Source organism: Panthera pardus, unplaced genomic scaffold (assembly GCF_024362965.1).
Source record: "Panthera pardus isolate Hobbes unplaced genomic scaffold, ASM2436296v1 HiC_scaffold_6, whole genome shotgun sequence".
Taxonomy (NCBI): domain Eukaryota; kingdom Metazoa; phylum Chordata; class Mammalia; order Carnivora; family Felidae; genus Panthera; species Panthera pardus.
The window spans coordinates 49,213,721-49,229,721 of NW_026526991.1; the positions used below are offsets into that span (position 1 = coordinate 49,213,721).

Here is a 16,001-nt window from a genome sequence, read left to right on the forward strand (position 1 = left end):
AAAAATGACAGTAACCATCTGATGGTGCCATTATGGCCACCAAAAAAAAAAAAAAAAAAGCATAAATTCATGGAAATGAATGAAAAATAGATTATCAAGCAAAAATTAAGCGTGCACTTGGCAGATATCAGGGTGAGTAGCTCCCGGGTTGTCCAATATTATTAAATTGATAAACAACTGTCAGAATGGAGAGTGAAATGGGTGACTAATTGGATCCTGAGAAAAATTAAGGTATATTTATTTCTCAGATAGATTTACCTTCCAGTCTTCCACGTGGGAAAAACATTTTGCTTTCTTTTCATTTTTTCAGCCACTTACGACAAGTACACAGTCTCGAATTCCCATGATAGGATTACACCACTATAAATAGACCTTGGAAACTCCACTCTGACTTTTAGACCCTGCCATTTACATTCAGGAATTTCCCCTCTCCCTTCCTGATATTTAAAAAGAGAAAAAATCTTTGCTATGCTTTTTTGGTCTGTGAGTTTCTCTTCTACATGGTTTTCCATGCTACATGATGAAAAGTCTGCGGAGGATCAAGAATGCAGAATTGTGTATCGTTTCTTAAAGTGAACAGAATCCTTGGAATAAATGCCTATGTGTGATCCTCAGAGCCAGTCAATAATTCCAGGCACCTGCAGGCGGCAAACATAAATTTGATAATCTGAGAAAATCCTATTCTAACAACTGGCCTATTTAAATTAATTTACAGTGTGCTTAAATCATATATCCTATTCAAATTACAAACAAATAAATATGTAATGATAACCATATCTCTGAGAGATGGGTTCATGTAGCTCCTACCCACTCAGAGGAGGTAGCTGTGGGCTTACCGAAAAGCTAACTTACCTTAAATTATGCAGATGTCGGGGCCCCTGGGTGGCTCAGTCAGTTGAGCGTCCGACTTCGGCTCAGGTCGTGATCTCGCGGTCCGTGGGTTCGAGCCCCGCATCGGGCTCTGTGCTGACAGCTCAGAGCCTGGAGCCTGTTTCAGATTCTGTGTCTCCCTCTCTCTGACCCTCCCCCATTCATGCTCTGTCTCTCTCTGTCTCAAAAATAAATAAAGGTTAAAAAAAATTTAAAAAAAATTATGCAGATGTCTGCTTGGACACATTGATCTCACAGGATGGAATAAAATAAAAAATATCAGTTCATTGTAACCTGGTTTTAACGGGGCTCAATCGAACTGAAAGGGAAGAACGTGAATCACAAGAGACACAACTATTATACGAGAATCTATACCCTGAAACTTGAGTGTTAATAAAAAGGGGCTTTGCCATTGCTCTAAATTGGTGATGAATATTATTTTTAGAGACTAAATTTTTACTGTTCTTACTAGGTGATCTTAGTTTAAGAAACTCTTCAGTTGACATGCACATGTATGAACTGTGTGTAGAGATAGAATTCCACCCTACTATTCCTACACCCAGTGCCCCAGTGAGAATGTTTAATCCTGAGTATTTGGCACTAACTTGGTAGGCTAAATACATTGTTGTCAATACAGTAGTTGTATGTTAGATTGTAAACTCCCTCCAGACAAAATATAATGTGCAGTCTAGAGGTGTATATTGTTTTGGTGACAGTGATGGTTGGGTGTCTTCAATATTTTACCAGCTACTCCTATCAAACGCATTAAAGGAGGGGCGCCCGGGTGGCTCCGTCGGCTGAGCGCCTGACTTCATCTCAGGTCATGATCTCACAGCTTGTGAGTTCGAGCCCTGCGTCAGGCTCTGTGCTGACAGCTCGGAGCCTGGAGCCTGCTTCGGATTCTGTGTCTTCCTCTCTCTCTGCCCCTAACCCACTCGCATTCGGTCTCTGTCTCTCTCAAAAATAAACATTAAAAAAATTTTTTTTAAAACGCATTAAAAGAGTTGTCATAATATGGCTTTAAATTTCTAGGGGACATAACTTTTAAAAAATTTTTTGACAATGTTAGTAGAAAAATCATCAAAGCCAGAAAATAGAATGAGCCCTGGAGTCAGCAATAAAGACAGGAAAATATTTCGTGGGGATGATACAAAGCGATTCCTATAGGCCCATTAATGCAAAAGGCCCAAGATTGGGATGAAGAAAGCATGAGTGGAGTCTTGTGAGGAAGCGATAGGATGGGAAATAAAAATCCTCTCGGTGTCTGAAATGAGGCAAGTCTAGGTTAAGAATGAGCATAAGGTTGTGTTTTTCTTCAGGGTGCTCTGGAACAAGGGGAGAAATATTGGTGTGCAGGTGCAGACCCCTGCACCTCACATCCAAAACTGGACCAGTAGGTCCCCGTCAACAGCACGGGACCTATGAGCATAGATGTTACTGCTACCGTCTACTGATGTCACAGCTCGTGATGCCTGTGACCATGTGCCTTCTAAATACGTAGGGGCTGCCCTCTGGTATATTCAGATCTGGCCACTCAAGGCACACTGGTCGTATGGCAGACAGAAGAGGTCAATAAACCTCTGCACGTGGAGATCTAGGTTTTCATCCCCAGTGTTTTGACTCTGAGTGACATGAAGAAAGTGAGGAGTAGGTCCTCCTGGCGGGTTTTGCTGAATAGGAAGAACAAGTCAAACCAAATAAATAATGACCTCCCTTTCAGCAAGTTGAGGTATTCACTTCAAAGACACCAAAGGATCCTTCCCTGAATCCCTCCCATTCCTGCTCCAACCACAGTGGTTGCCTGTTTACAGAAATAACCCTGAAGGGAGGGGCTGGGAAATGAACATGACGGCTGCCGCTGTGGGCCGTGCTCGCTCGTTCCCCACAGTTGGGAAAGTCTTGGTTTCTCAAGAGTTCCGACAAATCTTGTGGCCTATGTTCCCGCTCCCGGGGTTCTCTTCAAGATCTGCTACTCCGTCCCTCAGTAATGGAGAGTCCTTCATATCCTTCCTGGGTTCTGACCTTCAAGTCTCACTTAGTATTGTGTCCCAGTGACCACATTTTAGGGATTAAGCATTCTGAAATGTAATTGTAAATCCTATTGCCAGGCACTCAAGAAGCCAGTCAGGTTAGTCTAAACTTTAAGAAATACACTCACCACTATCTAGAAAACAAGCAAGATATAAATACTCCAACGGCTAAATTTTGTCAGCTGGCTTTTTTTTTTTAATGTTTATTTTTGAAAGAGAGCAAAAGGGAGCAAGTGGGGGAGGTGCGGGGGGGGGGGAGACAGAACCCAAAAAAGCAAGCTTCTTGCTGTCACTGCAGACCCCGACATGGGGCTCGAACTCCTGAGCCATGAGATCATGATCTGAGTCAAAGACAGATGCTCAACCAACTGAGCCACCCAGGCACTCCTGGAGCTTTTTTTTTTTTTAATGGAAAAATTTTGTCTAGAACACCCCATATATGTATTTGATACTTTAGAATATTTCTAAAAAAAGAATAGTATTAATGCTAGGATGGCTATAAAAAAATTTTACAACCCTTTATTTCCTAGATTAAAAAAAAAAAACACAGACACAGAGATTAAGTGACTCGCTCAGGGTAATTATACTCCAAAATTCCTTTTAGGTTCTTATTTAATCAAATAAATTTAATAAAAATTGAAAACTCCAAGCCTGATATACATTTTATCAATAAGCCTATGGCTCTGACTTTTGTCACAGTGTGAAAACCACACTGTGCCTGGCGGATCCTTTCTGCTCAGGACGGTGTTTCCTCTCTTTCGTTCAGGAAACGGTCCTCGGAGTGAGCAGACCCTGCCCGCAGATGGTCACGGGGTAGGATTTTCCTGCTGCACAAAGAGAACTTGTAGACCCAAGAGAAGGATTCCTTCTAGATCAAGCCTTCCTGGAAAATTCCACTTTAATCCGTGAATCAGAGAAACACTGGAGACAGGCCCAGTCTTAAAGTATAGCAGTTCTTAACCACTGCTCAGTATGCCCACCTCGCATCTAGCAGGAGATGGCAGGGGAGTCCGCTAACAGACTCAGTCTTGCTTAAAACAGCTGCTGTCCCAGCCACTGTTTTCCTGGCTCTCCCAGGACTTGGAAAGGGCTTCAGGGAGGAAAAGGAAGGCCCCAGTGCCAAGCGTGGCATTTTCGAGGGACACTGAGCACATGGAGAAAGCAAGAGAGCCACAGTGGCCGCTCCTGTCCCCCTCCAACCTCACCCTCACCCCTACCTCTCCCACCCCCTCAAAGCTTCGCAGGAATTCTTTGGCTTCCTAATTTAACATCCTCCAGGGCGTCTGGCTGGCTCAGTCGGTGGAGCCTGTGACTCTTGATTTCAGGGGTTTAAGTTAGAGCCCCGTGTTGGGTACAGAGATGCCTTAAAAATAAAAAGACAAACCTTTAAGGTAAAGAGATAAGATAACATCCAGAGAAATTCCCAGGGAGGCCACACCCCCAGTTATCTCTATTTTCCTTGCTTTCCCAACAATTACACGGAAGTTAAGAAAACCTTGAAATATTAATCACTGTTGTTTTCTTTCTTTCCAGCACTTCCTGACCTTTCCCCTAGTGGGCAGAAGTATCTACTTTGCAGAAGAACTAGCGTTGTTGTGACTGGAAGGCTGGAAGGAAAGGTTAGTTTTCAGAAGTTTTATTTCCACTCAACACAGATCACAGATCTACCTATAACAATGGATATTTTGCTACTACACATACTGCTGCAATGAACTTGGACATACATTCCTTGCTCACTAGTCTATTCCTTGTGACAATTCCTATAAACAAACTTTGCTAGATCAGATCATATACATTCTTTTCAAGGCCTCTGATACATATGCCAAAATCGCGTCACCCCTCCCCCGCCCCCCAGAAAACTTGGCCTCGTTTTCAACCTCACGACTTCATTAGAGTGCATTTAAAAAAATTTTTTTTTCAACGTTTATATCCACAAAGATTAGTGGTGGTCTCTCCAGGCAGGCTTCCTGCTCCCCCCGCCCCCACCCCCACCACTGGTTCCCTTCCTGGCTGCGTGGGGGCCTCCCGCCCTCCCAGGACATGTCCCCATCATCCCACGTGATCTTGCCCTGACCTGGGCAGTTGCCGAGCCTTCCCGAACTGCCCCCCACGTGGCCGGCCCTCTGTCCACAGTCCAACAGCACTCGCAAACTGGACCCGTTGACCCCTTGGCAGGCGTTCGTGAAGGGGAAAGACCCAGCCTCGTAGGTCAGTGGACATGGGGTTGGAGTGGAGGAATTTACCCCGTAACACAACAAGCTGTAGGAATTCTGGATGGGCAGAGTATTTTTAAACAGCTCACCACCACAACAAAAGTTGCCAATGCCGGCCTTTCTAAATCCCAAAGAATTCTGGGAAGGTGCTTGCTAAGGTGGATTGTGACCCTGCAGCGGTGGTGGTATTTACTACTGGCCACCATTAATTGGTCTGTGCCAAGCCGGCAGTGTGTACTTCCAAAACATTGTTTTATTTCGTTTTCACGACAACCCAACTATCTTATGGATGGAGGAACAAAGACTCCAGTGCTTCTGACCTTGACCACGGGACAATGCTCCCTCCTAACGAGAATAAAGATACTACTTTCCCCAAATACTCTACTCCCTAAAATATATTTTTATGAAAGATTCTACTTTAAATAAATACAGGAAGCTGTACTTTTCATTAGAACTTGAAAGGTTCCCCCCCCCCCCCCCCCCCGAGTAAAATAAAATCTGGCCTACCAGGTGGTTTAAGACTCAGCTTCTAAGTGGGCGAATACGTTCATTTAATACAAATGTGTACGAGGAAGGGTCTCCTTGGTCACCCAAGTGAAGGCATAAGAATCAAAACTGATTCTTTAAGGGACTAGTGAAAGCAGCCATGAACCTTGACCTCCCCTTCAGGGCATGGAGGTCCTAGTAGCTTGTCCCGTACAGCAAACTGGTCCTGTCACCTCTCCCTGGACCCCCACTTGAGAAGTCCTGAGAGGCAGTAAGCTTTTGGAGAGTTTGGCTAATGGCAAGAAAGTGGCAAAGCAGACATGTTCCTCCTCAGTGTTCATGCCCCGTCCTTTCCAGGGAAATTTGCTGGGGAAGTCCCCTTCCATATCAGAAGTAAAGAGGATAGTTCTCCATGTGACCCCTCCCCTCTCAACACAGATTAGTGCAACAGAATGAGTGGGTAAACACTGACCAGGTCTTAAGGCTAATTTTAGGAGGTTTTAGGTTATTTGCCAATTAGGTCCTTTGATTCATTTCCCCCCGTGTGCGTAAAGCAACATATTTCTGCATCATTTAAGAGAAAAGAGAATTAGTGTGAGTTGCCGACAGCTGGCTGACAACCTCGAGCCCTGGGTGTGTTGGCACTGATCCAGATTTCACATGAGGAGTTCGTTTTTGGTTAGTCAAAAAAGGGAAGGGGTTGGCCCAGATCCTGTTTCACACATTCAGGAGCAAGGATTCGCCATTCCCTTCAGAAATTGCTGGAGGGTGGCTCTGCAGGTGCACTTGTCTCTCCACCTGATACAAAAAGGACCGTTCAGCTGTCTGGGTTCTTCCTCTGACAAGTCTGTGCTTCAGTGCAGCAATTACACCAAGCAAAGGTTAATTCCCCTTTTTCTCCAAATCCCCTTTTATAAAGATCTATTATGTCTGCAGATTCCAGATTTTTTCTTAAGCTTCTTTTTCTTCCTCATGAATCCTACTCACCCTCACTTCGAGGTTAGTTTTTAGACTGAGGCCGAGTTTACTAGCACAATCAAGACCTTCATATTTGTTGGAGAATGAAATCCTCTTAGTTTCCCAATCTGTGAGTCACCATTTCGGAATAATAAAAATTTCATGTTTCAAAATGGTCCTAGCCTTTCTTATTTTCAATGTAACAAGTAATCAATGCAAAAAAAAAATTAATTGGGATAAAAAAAAATCCTCCCAAATCCCACCACTAGAGAAGACTAACCACCATTAACATTTTAATGTCTATGATTTTCATTATTTTTTCCCCACAAATTACAAGCTATTAATAATTTGATTTTTTTTTTTTTACATTTTGGATGTTAGATGAAAACAGAATAGATAAATGTCACTGTTTTTAAGAGGGGCAGAATACTGCAAAATATTAACATGCTTTAATCTACCTATAACAATGGATATTTTGCTACTACACATACTGCTGCAATGAACTTGGACATACATTCCTTGCTCACTAGTCTATTCCTTGTGACAATTCCTATAAACAAACTTTGCTAGGTCAGATCATATACATTTTTTTCAAGGCCTCTGATACATATGCCAAATCACGTCTCCCCCCCAGAAAACTTGGCCTCATTTTCAACCTCACTGACTTCATTAGAGTGCATTTAAAAAAAAATTTTTTTTCAATGTTTATTTTTGAGACAGAGACAGAACATGAACGGGGGAGGGTCAGAGAGAGAAGGAGACACAGAATCTGAAACAGGCTCCAGGCTTTGAGTTGTCCGCACAGAGCCCGATGCGGGGCTCGAACTCACAGACCACGAGATCATGACCTGAGCCGAAGTCAGACTCTTAACCGACTGAGCCACCCAGGTGCCCCTAGGGTGCATTTTAAAATCCAACTCTCACAAATACTAAGTAAAATAGGTCTTTTTAAAATTTTTGCTCATTTGAGAGAGAAAAAAAATGGTACCTCCATGCTTTTTTTAAAAAAAATTTTAATTCTAGTATAATTAATATACAGTGTTATGTTAGTTTCAGGTGAACAATACAGCAATTGAACACTTGTATACGTTACTCAATACTCATCATGCCAACTGTGCTTTTAATCCCCTCCACCTCTTTTACCCATTCGCCCACCTGCCTCCCCTCTGGTGGCCATCAGTTTCTTCTCCATAGTTAAAGAGTGTTTTTTGGTTTGTGTCTTTTTTGTTTGTTTTGTTTCTTAAATTCCATGAGTGAAATCATGCGTTATTTGTCTTTCTCTGACTTATTTCACTTGGCGTTATACCCTCTAGATCCACCTATGTTGTTGCATATGGCAAGATTTCATTTTTTATGGCTGGGTAACATTCTATTATATATATACCACATCTTATTTGTCAGTTCTATGGATGAATAGACACTCAGGCTCCTTCCATAATTGGCTGTTGTAAACAATGCTGCAATAAACATAAGAGTGCATGTATCTGCTCGAACTGGTGTTTTTGTATTCTTTGGGTAAAGAGTAGTGGCATTACTGGATCATATGGTCATTCTATTTTTAATTTTGGGGGGAAGCTTCATACGGTTTTCCAATGTGGCTGCACCACTTTGCATTCCTGCCAGCAACGCAAGAGGGTTCCTCTTTCTATATATCCATACCAATATCTGTTGTTTCTTGTGTTGTTGATTTTAACCACTCTGACTGCTGTGAGGTGATATCTCAATGTGGTTTTGATCCGCATCTCCCTGATTAGTGATACCGTGCATCTTTTCATGTGTCTGTTGGCCATCTGTATGTCTTCTTTGGAGAAATGTCTGTTCACGTCTTCTGCCCATTTTTAAATTGTGTGTGTGTGTGTGTGTGTGAAGTTGTATAAATTCTTTATATATTTTTGATACTAACCCTTTATCTGATATGTCATTTACAGATACCTTCTTCCATTCAGCAGGGTGTCTTTTAGTTTTGTTTATTAGTTCCTTTTCGGTGCAGAAACTTTTTATCTTGATGCAGTCCCAATAATTTATTTTTGCTTTTGTTTGCATTGCCTCAGGAGACATATGCAGGAAAATGTTGCTATGGCCAGGGTCAAAGAGGTTACTGTCTGTGCTCTCTTCTAGGGTTTTTGTCAGGATTTTTCATGTCTCACAATTAGGTGTTTAATCCATTTCAAGTTTATTTTTGTGTATGGTGTAAGTGGTCCAGTTTCATTTTTTGCATGTAGCTATCCAGTTTTCCCAGCTCCATTTGGGAAAGAGATGGTCTTTTTCCCACTTCTCATTCATGTCTCCTTTATCAAAGATAATTGACCATAACATCATGGTTTTATTTCCAGATTCTCTATTCTGCTCCATTGATCTATGGGTCTATTTTTAGCTAGTATCATAGTATTTTTGATTACTATAGTTTTGTAGTATATCTTGAGATCGGGGATTGTGATACCTCCAGTTTTGTTCTTTTTTTCCAAGATTGCTTTGGCTATTTGGGGTCTTTTGTGGTTCCACACGAATTTTAGGATTATTTGTTCTAATTTTGTGAAAAATGCTGTTGGTGTTTTGACAGGGATTGTATTAAGTCTGTACATTGCTTTGGGTTGTGTGGACATTTTAACAATATTTGTTCTCCCAGCCCACGAGCATGGACTATCTTTCCACTTGTTTTTGTCATCTTCAGTTTCTTTCATCAATGTTTTTATAGTTCTCAGAGTACAGGTCTTTCCCTTCCTTGGTTAAGTTTATTCCTAGATATTGTTTTTGGTGCCATCGTAAATGGGACTTTTTTCTTAAATTCTCTTCCTGCTATTTCATCATTAATGTATATAAATGCAATGGATTTCTATATATTGATTTTGTATCTTGCAACTTTATTGAATTCATTTATCAGTTTTGGAAGGTTTTTTTTTTGGTGGAGTCATTAGGGTTTTCTATGTCTAGTACCATATCATCTGCAAATAGTAAAGGCTTTACTTCTTCCTTACCAACTTGGATGCCTTTTTTGCTTTTTCTTGTCTGAGTGCTATGCCTAGGACTTCCAGTACTGTATTGAATAAAAGTGGTCAGAGTAGACACCCTTATCTTGTTCCTGATCAGTTTTTTGCCATTGAGTATGTTAGCTATGAGTTTTTTATATATGGCCTTTATCAGGTTGAGGTGTATTATTCCCTCTCAACCTAAGTCACTGTGTCCTTGTTGATTTTCTGTTTGAATGAGCCATCCATTGATGTAAGTAGAGTGTTAAAGTCCCCTATTATTTTATTACTATTGATAATATTCTGTTTGTTTGTTATTAACTGCTTTATTTATTTGGGTTCCTCCATCTTGTGTGCATAAATGTTGATAATCGTCTATATCTTCCTATTGGATCGTTCCATTTATTATTATGTACTGTCTTTCTAAAGAAAGACTAAAGACTCTTGTTACAGTCTGTTTTAAAGTCTATTTTATCTGATGTAAGTATTGCTACTCTGGCTTTTGCACTTCCATTCGCATGGTAAATGCTTTTCTGTCTGTTCCCTTTTCATCTGCATGTGTCTTTAGGTCTGAAATGAGCCTCTTGTAGGCAGCATGTAGATGGGTCTTGCTTTTTTATACATCCTATCACCCTATGTCTTTCCATTGAAGCACTTGGTCCCTTTACATTCACAGTAATTATTGATAGCTACATACTTATTGCCATTTTGTTACTCGTATGGTTGTTTTTGTAGTTCTTCTCTGTTTCTTTCTTCTCTCACTCTCTTCTCTCATGGTTTCTTGGCTTTCTTTAGTGATATACTTGGATTTCTAAATGATAGCCTCGACAGATAGAGTATTCTTGGTTGCAGATCTTTTTTTTCTCTCAGCACTTTGAATATATCATGCCACTCCCTTCTGATCTGCAAAGTTTCTACTGAAAAATCAGATGATCGCCTTGGAGAATTCCCTTTCCACGTAACTGTTTTCTTTCGCTGCTTTTAAAATTCTCTTTTTATCGCTACCCTTTGTCATATATTTTTTTAACATTTATTTATTTTTGAGACAGAGAGAGACAGAGCATGAACGGGGGAGGGGCAGAGAGAGAGGGAGACACAGAATCCGAAGCAGGCTTCAGGCTCTGAGCCGTCAGCCCAGAGCACAACGTGGGGCTCGAACTCACGGACCGCCAGATCGTGACCTGAGCTGAAGTCGGACGCTTAACCGACTGAGCCACCCAGGCGCCCCACAATTATTATGTGCCTTGGTGTGGACCTCCTTGAATTGATTTTGTCGGGGGCTCTCTGTGCTTCCTGGATCTGGATTTCTATTTCCTTCCCCAGATTTAGAAGATTTCAACTACTATTCCTTCAAATAAAGTTTCTGCCCCTTTTCTCACTCTTCTCCTTCTGGGATCCCTATCATTACACTTCATGGTGTTGCTGAGTTCCTTTAGTCTATTTTCATTTATTATTACTATTTTTTTCCTCTCACCTGTTCAGCTTGATTGCTTTCCACCCGGTCGCTGATCCATTCTGCTTTCTCTGGTCTACTATTTATTCCCTCTAGTGTATTTTACATTTCAGTTATTGAGTTCTTCACCTCTGATTGGTTCCTTTTTATGTTTTCTCTCTCCTTGTCGATGTCTCACTGAGGCTCTCCACTATTTTCTCAGTCCATTGAGTATCTTTATGACCATTACTTTAAATTCTCTGTCAGGCATATTAGTTATCTCCATTTCATTTAGCTCTCTTGGGATGTTGTCCTGTTATTTCATCTGGGACATAGTCCTCAGTCTCCTCATTTTGTCTCACTCTCTGTGTCTGTTTCTACGTCGCTTGCCTTTGAAAGTAGTGGCCTTATGAAAAGAAGAAGTTCCTGTAGTGCCCTGCAGTACAGTGTCCCCTGTTCACCAGAGCCTGGCACTTCAGGAGCATTTCCTGTGTGTGTTATGTGCACCCTACTAGTGTGGCTGAGCCACGTTTTCCTTCAGCCCAGTCATCTACAAAGGCTCTCTTTGCCTATTGGCAGGGTTTGGTCCCTGTGCTGTCAGTAGGCCAGTCCGAGGCCTCCCCCTTGGGCTTGAGTTGAGTCAGAAAAGGCATTTGCCAGAGCTAGATGCTTTCCCTGGGTTATCCCCCCGAGAAGCTTTTATTGGTGGCCATGACCTGGAGTCAGACCACATGTCTTCCCCCAGTCCAATGCTGGAGCTACAGTTGGATTGGTGTGTGTGGTTATCTTCCCCTCTCCATTTTGGAGTGGCGCTGACCCTTGTCGAGGTTGCTTGCACACTGCCAGGCTTATGGCACCCCTTCGGATAGACTCCTTTCAGTGGCAGGTCCATAGAAAAAAGGCAGGGTCAGAGCTGTGATGCCAGCAAGGTTCATGCTGGTCTGCTATGGAGGGGGTTCTGCAGTCACCCAGGAAGACTCCTGCTGAGGCCAGGAGGGAGGAGGCCAGTCTGCAGGAGAACACAGGGGCAGAACACATCATTAGCAAACTAGGTGGAGAGTTTTTGTGCTAAGCTGGTTCCCATGGGTGTCTGTGTATCTAGGCTTGGGGGTAAGGGAGGGAAATGGCACTTGCCAGCTCCTCTGTTCTTAGGTCTCCCAAGGATCCCTGCCTCTCTAACACAAACTCTTAGATCGGTAAGTAAATCTCCCTCCCGTATACTCCAGGTATTTTTCAAATTGCTTCTTCTAAGCTATATCTTTCTTGGACCGCTTGTTTTGCTCCTTAAGGACAGGGACTCAGTTTCCTCTCACCATCCCTGGTCTCACAGAGATAAGCCCGCTGATTTTTAAGCTTCCAGGTGGTAAGCCCCACTGATTATAAGAACTCAAGAAGTTAAGCCTCTCTGTTTTCAAAACCAAATGTTAGTGGTTCATCGTCCCTATGCAGGTTCCCCATGCCTGGGGTGCCTGGGGTGGGGTATGCTCCTCCCCCTTCTCTTGGCCCGTGACATCCCTCCCTCCAGCAGACAGTCCCATGGGTCCCTTTAGTTCCCAACTGTATCTCAATTCTTTGTGGCCTCTTCTCTACATTTTGCTCTGGAGAGTCTGTTCTGCCAGTGTTTGGGTTGTTTTCTGGGTTATTTACACTGATGTAGGTGTTATGTAGGTGTAACCATGGGACAAGGTGAGCTTAGGGTCCTCCTACACTGTCATCATCCCTGAGAAGTTTGTGGGGTTTATTATTATTATTAACAAGGTTTTCATATGCTAATAACTGTTTGTACTTTGTTTTTTCTTTTTTGCATTGTCTATTCTCTTGTGCTCATTTTTCTTTTGGGATATTCATATTTTCCTTCCTGATTGTAGGAACTCATTACACACAAAGATGACATTTTCTAGACTGTATTTCAGGGAATTTATTGCACTTTGAGATGTTAATAGGTGTGTTGAGGGGAGGAAAAGACTTCCATGGTCAGATTTAACACATCATTTCCTAAGCTTAGTTGACCATCAAACATTTTCTTCTCCTCCTCCTCCTCTTCCTTCTTCTTCTCTCCCCGCCCCCCCCCCCCCCCCCCCAGAATACCCTCTGGCATCATTCAGGACATGAGTGTTCTGGGCAATAACATTTGAGAAAATGTTCTATGTAAGATATTAATGCTTTATGTGTTAGGTATGTGGCATGATTTTTCCCTATTACCGTTTGTCTTTTACTCTGCATGTTTTTTTCCATACACTGTTTAATTCATGTATTGAAATCTCTCCGTATTTTCCTTTGCCGTTAAGTAATTTAGAATATGGAGCCTGAAGTCACAATTATTTGCTTTGAATCCTGGCACCATTACTTGTGGGGATCTTGGGAGAATTACTTAACCTCTCTATGGCTCAACAGTATCATTGAGAAAATGGGAAAAGTACATATAAGTACCTATAAGCTTTTGTGAGGATTAAATCACTTAATACAGATAAAGCTTTAGAATTGTTTTTGACACAGAGTGTCATATAATGATGATGAGTTATTTTTTGGATGATGGAGAAAGTCTTTCCCCATTATACATGTTGTAAAAAAAAAAAACTATTCAGGGGCGCCTGGGTGGCTCAGTTGGTTGAGCGTCCGACTTCGGCTCAGATCACCATCTCGCGGTCCGTGAGTTTGAGCCCTGCGTCGGGCTCTGTGCTGACAGCTCGGAGCCTGGAGCCTGTTTCGGATTCTGTGTCTCCCTCTCTCTCTGACCCTCCCCCGTTCATGCTCTGTCTCTCTCTGTCTCAAAAATAAATAAACGTTAAAAAAAAAAAACACAAAAACTATTCATGGTATTGTTTTGGAAGTTAGTATTTTTATGGAAATTAATATGGGTATTAGCTATAAAGCAAAGAGTTTACTTTTTCCCCCAGTGGTTAAGTTTTTCCAACACCATACGTTGATAACGTTTCCCTTTATCATTTACTGTTACTTTTTCTAGATTTTTCTCACCTGATCAGTCTGTTCTGATGCCAAGACCCCTGCTTTCCTATTTCCTTTCAGAAAAGTCACAGCTACGTTGGCCGGAATCGAGAGCACATGTTGGATTCCCTCTTAGAGTTGCCCCAGGAGACACTTGGGCAGGGTGTGAGGGACCTTGAAAGTAGGATTTGGTTTTCTAGGATGCAGATGGGAAAGATAGGCCCCACGGGCCTTTGATTTTAACTGTTACCGTGCCTGCCAATACTCATGTTCTGCTGAGGCCTAGTTGGGATTATAGCCTGTTGGATTCCCTCAGGAATGTTTGAACCCTGTGTTCATTCTATCACAGAAAAATTAGTGTCTTCAAATTCCATCTGGTCTTTCTCCTTCCTGTGGCCTCAGCCACGTAGCCTCTAAATTACTAGGAAAGATGTGAGAGGAAGGAGATACTAACCTGATCCATCCCAGGTGGTGGGAGGAGAACCAAGTGGGCCCAGTTGGAAGGAAGATCTGATACTGGGAGGCTTCACAGAGGTGGGACCAGAACAGCTTTTGAGGACATTTCAGTCACAGCTGAGGGAAAACCAGAGCGTTCAGAATTATCCACAAGGCCCAACGCAGGCGCCTTCTTCTCTGCACCCCATTATCTCTTGTTCACCCTGTTCCCAACAGCCTCTTTACTGTTCCTCAAACATATTCGTACCTCAGGGCATTTGCGCGTGTGCGGATCCCCCTGGAAGTTTCTTCCCCCAATACCCACACTGCTTGTTTCCAAGTCAGTGTGAGTGCTGTGCTCAAACGTCAGCGTGGTGAGGCCGTCCCTCACCATCCCATTTAAACCCGTGCCGGCCCTTCCTGCTCGCTGATTTACTTGTCTCAATAGCCCTGGTCACTGCTCAACACGCTATTTTACTTTTTGTTTATTGTCTGTCTGTCCACCCAAGAACGTGAACTTCCTAAGAGGGTTCACTGGGTGTTGTTCCCCGATTTCTTTCAACACCTGGAACACTGCCTGTCACGTACAGGGCTTCGCCACTGACTGTGGATGAGTGAACAAATGAGCGTGCCGGCCGGACGGCATCACTTGCACAATACTTTGGAACGTGTCTAGGTCTGCTACCAACAACGTGTTTCCTCAGAATGCAGCTGCCTGAAGGACTCTGGATTTTCAAGCTAGCCTCTGCTCTGCAAACAAGTCATTTCTAAAGCGGGGATGAAAGGCTGCGGTCTCTTGAAAGTTACAACAGGCACGCGCCTATGGTGACTTCTTTCATTAGATACCTGAACTTCATACCTGAGGCTTCCACAGAAGCCAAGCAAGACGAAATGTAAGCTGAAACCACCGTGCGATATCACCACACACCCACCACGCTGGCTAACATGAAAATACAGAAAATGCCAACCGTGGCAAGGGTGGGGAGGGGAGAATTCTGACACGTGTTGAAAAACCGGTAGCACAGAGCTGAAAGGTCGACGAGTGCCCCTGCGAAAGACAGGCGACACGATGTTCACAGCAGTACTGTTTGCAGTGGCCGAAATCTGGAGCAAAACAGGAAAATCGATTTTTGAAAATGTGCTATGTTCCCGTAGTAGAATACCGCACCAGACATGAAATGCATGATCTATAACCCCGTGCAATCATGTGGATGAAGTGCGCAGACGGAACGCCGAACGAAAAAGACACAAAACAGCGTCTCGTGTGTGTTTCCATCTGTGTAAGATTACAAGCAAGTAAAACTAATCCGTTCTGCTAGGAAGTCTGGAGAGACTAGGAAGGCATGTGAGTGGCACTCTGGGCTTCTGATGGCACTGTGCTTTTTGATCTGAGCGCTGGTTGCACAGGGATATCCATCTTTTGAAGATTCGTCGAGCTGTATACTTATATGTCGACTCTTGTGCACGTAAAATTTGCTGAAAAGCCTCAGAGGTGCGGGCCGCTCATTTGTTAAAGTGACTTGTCACTTTCTACAAACTGAAACTATTCGGGGAAGCCCTGCTCCAGCCCTGTGGAGGTGGAATAGGGTGGGGTGGAGGGCACCTTCCAACTGTGGCAGAAACACACTGCTGAGATGCTGCCAGAATGCAAAATGGTGGGAGCCTG

The 16,001-nt window shown here is 42.9% G+C and overlaps 1 long non-coding RNA gene across 1 annotated transcript in view; it reads left to right on the top strand.

The window, feature by feature from the left end:
• Positions 1-4,426: 4,426 nt before the first annotated feature.
• Positions 4,427-16,001, top strand: part of LOC109270467 (uncharacterized) — a 33,319-nt gene continuing 21,744 nt past the window's right edge. Inside the window, exon 1 of the long non-coding RNA XR_008419596.1 lies at positions 4,427-4,519. This is a non-coding gene — a long non-coding RNA (uncharacterized LOC109270467). The remainder of the gene's footprint in view (positions 4,520-16,001) is intronic.